This window comes from Equus przewalskii, chromosome 1 (genome assembly GCF_037783145.1).
Source record: "Equus przewalskii isolate Varuska chromosome 1, EquPr2, whole genome shotgun sequence".
NCBI classification, from domain to species: Eukaryota; Metazoa; Chordata; class Mammalia; order Perissodactyla; family Equidae; genus Equus; species Equus przewalskii.
In genome coordinates this window covers 29,516,299-29,522,096 of record NC_091831.1, presented here as the reverse complement: position 1 = coordinate 29,522,096, position 5,798 = coordinate 29,516,299, and the positions used below count along the sequence as shown (strand labels likewise).

Sequence of the window (5,798 nt, the reverse complement as noted above, 5' to 3'; positions counted from 1 at the left end):
TTTCTACGCTATTATTACAATTAAATATTTTTTTAAAAATACTAAGTATGTAAAAACTTGAAGAAAAAATTGACTTTTTAATGAATGAGTAGTATAATAGGTGAGTTTCATTTCTCTTCATTCCCATGGAGTTCAATTAATGCTATAATAATAATAGAATATAAAAATAATAAAATCGGGGCCGACCCAGTGGCGCAGCGGTTAAGCTCGCATGTTCCGCTTCTCCTCGGCCAGGGTTTTCCAGTTCGGATCCCGGGTGTGGACATGGCACAGTTCGGCACGCCATGCTGTGGTAGGCATCCCACACATAAAGTAGAGGAAGATGGGCACGGATGTTAGCTCAGGGCCAGCCTTCCTCAGCAAAAAGAGGAGGATTGGCAGTAGTTAGCTCAGGGCTAATCTTCCTCAAAAAATAAATTAATTAATTAAATTAAATAAAAATAATAAAATTGTTTAAAAAATCTTTCCACCTCTTTGTGTCTGAGTTATAGGCTGAAATTTCCAGGTGCTGGATGCCATACTGGATTTTGTGACTGCTTCCCTAAGATCCTCTCTTGGTTAGAGCCATGATTTTATTTGAGATATCATGACTCCCTGGGTCATCTCACATATGTTGCTAGAAGCTGAATCCAGCCTTGGCTCTAGGACTTAGGCAGGAAGCTTAGACCTAAACTAATCCACAAATGCCCCACCCTTGGCACCACTGAAAGTTCAGAGGTGAACATTTAACCCATTTCAGACCAAGGAGTCATGAAGAGAGATTTCTGGAACATATTAGGATGTTCTCTGTCATGCTAGATATAAGCGAGAAAGCCCCAGAGGATCCAGCATCAGGATGAAACTGATTGTGTGCAGCTGGCAGAACTGAACAACAGAAACAGATGGGTTTTTGACGATGTCATTAAGCCACCGGATTGATCAGCCCTGAACCCTGCCCTCCTTTGGACTTTCATTACCTAGACAATAATTCCCATTATGTTTTAAGCCAGTTGTCATTGGGTTTTGCTTCATGGTAACATGGTCCTTAGTTATACGAAAACCATGACATTTTCAAAAAGATTGCATTATCTCTGAGGAAAATGGAACTAGAAAAGCTCTACTGTTGTCTGAATGTCTCTACAGGGCAGTGGATGGCTTTAGTATATCTGTGCCAAAGTTTACATTAATTAAAATACATTATTATCTTATATTAAAGGGGGCTTGCTGACCAAGCCAACTGATGATGATATTCTAAGAACATACCTACCATTAATTTCTGGAGGCTGTCCAAGCTGTATTTCCAGGTAAAGCCAGATCTCTAGAATATAATGAAAATTTATATATGTACATACACACATATATATGTTTATAAACATTCATATATGTATATATATGCACACATATATGTAATTTTGTATTTATAGACACACATGTATAGGTATATATGTACGTATACTCACACACACATATATCCTTACTCCTATAAATTACCCTTGTAGAATGAGAATTTAATAGGGATTTTTTTAAAAGATTTTTTTTTTTAAGATTTTATTTTTCCTTTTTCTCCCCAAAGCCCCCCAGTACATAGTTGTGTATTGTTTTTTAGTTGTGGGTCCTTCTAGTTGTGGCATGTGGGATGCCGCCTCAGCATGGCTTGATGAGCAGTGCCATGTCCGTGCCCAGGATCGGAACCAGCAAAACCCTGGGCCACCAAAGCGGAGCGCGAGAATCCAACCACTCCGCGACGGGGCCGGCCCCTTAATATGGATTTTAAGGGAGATAGATACAAGAAACAGTCAAAAAAAAAGTAACTACAATTTTTAACATTTTCCATTATGATATTCCATGTCTCAAATAAAATCTAACAAAGCCAATTCTTCCCAGAGTTAGCCTCGCCTTACTAACTGGTGTACTTTTTCTTACTCAACAATGAGAACTATGCAATCTACTTGTGTTTTCTTTTTTGCTTTGGCTGCCAGGAACCTCAGGTTTTGTTCTCATTTGTGGTGCTTTTGTTTATCTTAAGTTTTCTGATGCAAGTTATCCTCTTCCCCTATATTTTCCCACTTCTTTGGCTAAGTTTTTTTTATTATAATTTTAATGGGCTGTATTTTATTGTATCTGCACTTTTTAATGTAAGCTACCTCAGATCCCTTTTAGACATAGGTGGGGCATAAATATTTTGTTATTAAAGAAGCATGACTGTAATAGTAGTTATTAATCATCATCATCATGAGCTTGGATAATAACTTGATTTTATCTATTCCATTGTTTATGGTAGAGACTGAATATTCTTGTCCTCTCTTTTGAACTGCTGGAAGACCTCCCCAGCTCGGAGTAATAACAGGAAGTCGGCGGTTGCTTTGTGCTTCCCCTTTCCCAGGGGATTGCCATATAAGCCATCATATGCTGCTGAGCTCCTTCCCTATTCCTAATTACTTTTTAAGGAAATTGAGCTGTCCTTTTCTAACAGCACTCTCCTTGGGCAGGGATGAGATCCCTTCTCTCAACTAATTGACAAAGAGCCTTGAAGAGCTGGGGTGCTTTTGCCAGCAAGTGTTTAATTCCTTTACATGTCTACACTACTCCTCTCTTGGAAACTGTGCCTTCCAGTTTTTGACACTCAAAAGCCAACTGCTTCTTCCTAAGCTGGATAGCTCTGGAGAAAAGCATTGAAGATGCTTCTCTAGAAATGTAGGGGTCTCTTCCAGCCCCACTCCCAGCCCTGACTGTCATTATGTGGATAGAACTTCCACTGTTCCATCAGTCCTTCAACCGTTGAAGAGTTGGGAGTTCCTTGAGCTTTACCAATTCTATGAATTTACCCTGCAGCTCCTCTTATGGCCTCTTCCTGAGCCCCTCTTATAACCTGACTTGCTGAAACATCTTTGAAACATCACTACCTATTTCTTGGCACACTGGAGCCAGTTTGGCTTTGGCCATATAAATAATTTGGGGGGAAGGGAAGTTCTATGGTTATCCCTACATGGTAATTCTTCTTTCTTGTGAAATAAAATACAATATCCTGAAACTGTCCCTTCTTATGCCTCCCCAACAAACTCTGATACTAGTTTTACAAAAGCTTAGCTAAACACTTCAATACCCACTCCTGGTGGAAAAGAATCAGATCTCATCAGCCTCCCCAATGATTTTGTATCAAGGAGATTGTAAGTACCTTGATTTCTCCAGATTCCACTAATTGTTGGTACTCCCATGCCAAACTATCTGCTTCCCTGTCTGGCATAGACTGCTAACTATATCCCAATACCTTTGCCCCGCCTTTGTTACATACTAATGTAACTTTATCTAGGCTGCCCAACTAAACACCACATTACCCAGCCTCCCTTGCAGTTAGGTATGGTGACCATTTGAGTAAGTTCTGGCCAATGGAATATGAGTGGAGTGATATGCTTCCACTTACAACTTCTGGCTCACGCCCTTAAAAGGAAGGAAGCTACTTTCCCTTTCTGCTTTCCTACTTCCTGCTAGCTGGAGGATGGACATAACAGCAGGAGCTGGAGCATGTGACAGAAGCCATATGTTGAGGATGGCAAAGCAATAAGGTAGAAGGAGCCTGGACCCCACTTGATTGTAGAGCCCTGTCTTATTCCAGGGCTGCTTACACCTCAGATTGTTATGTGAGAGAGAAATAAATTGTCTTATTTAAGACACCATTATTGCAACTAAATCAATATCCCAACTGAAGCATTTCATATGAAGACATCCATGTCAGATAGGTACTTTGCAAAAGGAACTTTTCTAAAAAATTAGGATAGTCGTTGAGGGAAAAAAAGACAGAGTTGAAGTCAACAAAGTGATAACACAGAATTCCTACCCTAAGAAAAGTCAAGTGTAATCACAGATCTCTGGGTTAAAACCATTTACTGGATACACAGAACATTTTTCCTTTTCTTAGTAGAAAGTTCCCTATTAAGAAATTCTTTTGTTTTTCTTCTTCTTCTTGGGTAATTTCTCCTTCCAATCTCTTCTTTCCTTGCTATTGCCCTCACACATTCTGATTAATGCTATTGAGTCATTCAAAGTTGGATTCCACATACCTCACGTTTCTTAAGGCGGATAACTCGCAGAAGAAAGTTGAGACATGAAACAAGGGAAAAGTTAAATTCTCAGAGCGTTCACTGGAGGATTATAGAAAACCACATATATGACTATAAGTGACCAGTTTCTTCTTAGGAAATCAGATTCAGGGCCAAAGAGTTTTGAGTTGCTATTGAAGGGAATTCAATCAGACTAAAGGTGATTACTCTTGGGAAAGAGAAAATGAATCCAAGAACTGATTAGTGATCCCCTTAAAGTTTGTGGTAGATCTGAGATCTTAGGACAGAGGGAAGAAAAGGCCTATAAATACTTGTCCATGCTGAGTCAATGTAACAGACTATCTCAGGGGAGAAAATACTGAAATCAGTTACCAAATGTATAAGAGAACTGGCCACAAGAATGCACTTGTGATTAGCTGCTGGAATTCTCTGTTCTATTCAATTCTTAGTGCAGATGCAAAAAAGAGCAAAGCGATTGTTCCTTATGGATTTAGTAAACCTTAACTGATGGTTTATAAACTATTACATGGTTTCAGACCTGCTTGAAGAGTTTATTAAGACAGCAGTCAAACCAGGAAGTCAAAGGTCTGAGGAAAACGGATGGTCTTCTTCAGAGACATCCTGGAAAGAAAAATACTACCCCTCAAATAGCTTAGTTCTTATGTGGTCTCAAACCTCAAGACATAGCATGAACTTCAGCCAATGTCAGGAGAGATATATGAGACATAGTATATAGCCTTGGTCTCTAAGAAAAAGGGCACACTGTTTCAAAATAGCTGGAGATGCCAACTGGAATGTAACGTAAGAGATCTGCCTCAGGATGGGGATTTTCCTGGCTGATGAGTCAGAAGTGGTTCTACACATGTTCCTGTAGAAGGTTACAGAGAAAGACCACACTTGTTCTTTGTGAGTTTCCTTGAATGATTTGCCTGAGATCTTCCCAGATGAATCGTCTTGGAAAAACTAAGGTCCTAGAGAGTAGTTTAGAGCTAAGGTTTAAAGACTTTTGCTGCCTATATCTAGCTGCACCAAAGAGATATTTAATACTAGAAACTAAGGAAGCATTAGAAGAAAAGCCTTTGATATTACAGAGTGCCCTGGCTAGAGTCCTTGAAAATGTAGACCCAGAAAAGATAGGAAACCAGGCAAGTCAGACCTAAAACCACATATATATATAGGGATTACCCAAGTATGATGCCAACATTTCATGCACTGTCTTAAAAAATGATCAGAGAAAGTGACTAAAGTAGTAGAGTTGGTAACAAGTGATTTTACTATGTAGAAGGCCTGGACTTTACCTGTAATTTTGCCCAAGCTACATTCATCAATGATTCTGTGAAGATTACAGAATCATCAATAGCATAACCAAACTACGTGTTCATCCAAAGCCGAGAACTGATTCTCTCTGGAGTTACAGGGTCTGTTAAGGGTAGCCTCATCATTGATTGGCTCATGAGATACTGCAAAATAAAGGCAGTCCAGGAAGAATGTATGAAGACAGCATTAGTCACCTAAATAAATGCATCACCTCCTTTACTACAGGGCATGCTCGCTCAACACACAACAGGAGGCTCTCAAATCGTTCTCTATATAGGAAAGACCTATTTAAGTAATTAACGTTGTTTAAAAAAGACACAATAGGCCCAAAATAGAGTCACCAAACCAAGACTTAATCCCTAACCTAAGTGCAAAGTCAGCCGCGCCCTGGGATGTAATCTGAACCAGTTAGCCTAGATTCTCCTGCTCTGCACAACCCTCTGC

At 39.6% G+C, this 5,798-nt stretch overlaps 1 protein-coding gene across 2 annotated transcripts in view; it reads right to left on the bottom strand.

Moving 5' to 3' along the window:
- Positions 1–5,798, bottom strand: part of PKD2L1 (polycystin 2 like 1, transient receptor potential cation channel) — a 50,233-nt gene that overhangs the window by 24,343 nt on the left and 20,092 nt on the right. The window lies entirely within an intron of this gene.